This window comes from Halichoeres trimaculatus, unplaced genomic scaffold (genome assembly GCF_033239565.1).
Source record: "Halichoeres trimaculatus isolate MK-OKI-2021-1 unplaced genomic scaffold, fHalTri1.1 fHalTri1_scaffold_7, whole genome shotgun sequence".
Lineage (NCBI taxonomy): Eukaryota > Metazoa > Chordata > Actinopteri > Labriformes > Labridae > Halichoeres > Halichoeres trimaculatus.
The window spans coordinates 7,093,022-7,095,516 of NW_027437185.1; the positions used below are offsets into that span (position 1 = coordinate 7,093,022).

The following is a 2,495-nucleotide window of genomic DNA, read 5'->3' on the forward strand; positions in this document are numbered from 1 at the left end:
CTCAAAAATCCTATGAGGGACCAGACTGGCTGGATTTCTTACAGAGCTGACACAAACTGTTGCAGTTCAGCTTCCTTCCACATGTGATAGCACTGAATATGTTGCAACTTGGGAGTGGTTCTCCACCAGTAATAAAGAAAGATATTGAAAAACAGCTTAAGACATTAATGGACTTCTTCTGAGTCCTGCAGCCTTGCATATCATTTGAGCTAATTTTGTGAGGCTAAAAAAACGTGTATTTATCATTTCTTGCAAGTTTTGTCTTATACACACATAAATCATGCAGGCTTAACTGTAACTAGAGGCTAATTAACGTTTTAGAAACTGGTCCATCTGGTCCATCAGAGGATAAACAGGAAAGGTGTACCACGGCACTCGCTATGTTTCTGCTGCCCAGTGTGGATACCGACAAGGTGTTGAGTCTGAGAAAAAAAATGTTTTAGAACACTATAGAGGTTGCTGGATTTAATGCATACATTCAGTTTACAACCAAACAAGCGGATAAATATATTAACACAAGTTCCACCTCTTGAGTAAGTAGCTGACAAAGGTAGGGCCTTAATTAGAGGCAAAGCTTTCTACAGCTCCCTGTGGTGTCAGACCAGGTTTGTATGCTGTTGGAATAATTTGAAAAAGAACTGCCTGGACACAACCTGGGGGATTAATAAGTTAAATGTTTTCCTTAAGGTGGGGGGTGGGAAAAAGGTTGATTGTTTAAGGTTGCTTATTCCATTATAAGATACATAAAGGAGTTAATGTTCTGCATTTTCAAAATAATGTAGGGCATTTGCAGTTTTATATGTCTAATGGGCTTTTCTATTGGGAAAGTCAATTATGGTTTGGGAACACCAGAGATTTTTGACTCTGTTGGAAATGTGTTCATTGTCAGGTCATCAGAAGCACGACACACGTTCATCTTCAGATGAAAAAAAAAAACCTTCAGAAGTCTGACAAGTGAAATTTATATTTACATTTATTTCATATTCAAGCAGGTGTTTCTCTGACAGGGGGTGAATCTAATGGGCTGTTGTTTCACAGCTGTAATGTTAAAGAGGAGAAATTGTGCTGTCTTAGTCCTTATACTGCCACACTGGTACCCCTGTTGTAGCTCTATATCAGGGGTGTCAAACTGATCCAGTAAAGGGCCACTGTGGCTGCAGGTTTTCTTTCCAACCAAGCAAAAACACATCTGACGCAATTTATTCAATCAATCAACTGGATTGTCTTTACATGGTTGACTTGTTGGATCAGGTGTGTTCTTGCTTGATTGGAATGAAAACCTGCAGCCACAGTGGCCCTTTACTGGATCAGTTTGACACCTGTGCTTTATATGATTTAATGCAAAAAATAAAAGTAATTAATAAATAAGTAAATAAAATTCTATTTTTCTCTCACGGCTGTTTCAGGAAACTCTCATTTAGGCTTCTGAAACGCTTCAAAAAAATCATTTTCTCTGATTCGGTAATCCATTCTGGCCCATGTTCACCGTATGTATCCCATATGGTCTAGCGGTTAGGATTCCTGGTTTTCACCCAGGCGGCCCGGGTTCAACTCCCGGTATGGGAACTGCAACTTTGGTAATGTATTTGGTAAATGTATTTCTGTATGGGAAACTGTTAAGCCACTCCATATTAGCTCTGCTCATCAAAGCAATACACACGGGGTGACTGCCTGTTACAGCAGCTTTCTCTTTCTTGTCCATTTCTTGTAATTTGTATCTTCTTTTCATCATTTTTTGCATCTGGAGGGGATCATTACTTTGTATGGTCCATTTGTCAGTTGTGGACACCAAACTGGTTTTGTCTTCAGTGAGTTTTTCTATTTACGGCCGCATTGTTTACATGTAAAATAAGCTCTTAGCAGCCTGGAGCATGTCAAAGCTAACTGGTGCAAGGCCTGATGTTTCCCACAAGGTGAGGAGAAGGAGGTGAGGACGACGTGCTGGTTCCCAGGTGTGAGCTAAGGAGTGACGACATCGACCTGTCCTTCCATCCATCGTTATTGAGAACGTAAGATCTATCTCCAATAAGATGGACAAGCTAGCTGTGCTAACCCAGCAACAGAGGGAATACTAGAAGGCAGAGTAGCATCATGCTATTCACAGACATGGCAAACAGAGCTAACACTGGACACCAGCGCCACATTGGAAGAGCTTCACCTGCTGTGAGCAGACAGGATCCAGGAGACAGAGGCTGAACAGACTGCTGAGGAAGCTCAGTCCTGGACCCTGTGGAGGTGGAGGCTGGCTGAACTGGAGAGTGGTGGACGGGCTGTCGTCATCTATTTTCTTATGGACCTTTTTGCACTTTCTATACACTTTTTTTTACTTTTGTTTTCTTGATTGCTGCTGTGACTATTCTATTCTATTCTATTCTATTCTATTCTATTCTATTCTATTCTATTCTATTCTATTCTGCTAAAAGCCCACCTCTGGACGCAGTGTTGAAGAAACTGGTAATATTAGCTATGAAGGGATACAAGCTATGGAAAGACCT

The 2,495-nt window shown here is 41.0% G+C and overlaps 1 non-coding gene across 1 annotated transcript; it reads left to right on the forward strand.

The window, feature by feature from the left end:
- The first annotated feature begins 1,494 nt into the window (after nt 1–1,494).
- Nucleotides 1,495–1,566, forward strand: trnae-uuc (transfer RNA glutamic acid (anticodon UUC)). Its single transcript has one exon. It is a non-coding gene; the product is annotated as a tRNA-Glu (tRNA).
- The last annotated feature ends 929 nt before the right edge of the window (nt 1,567–2,495 follow it).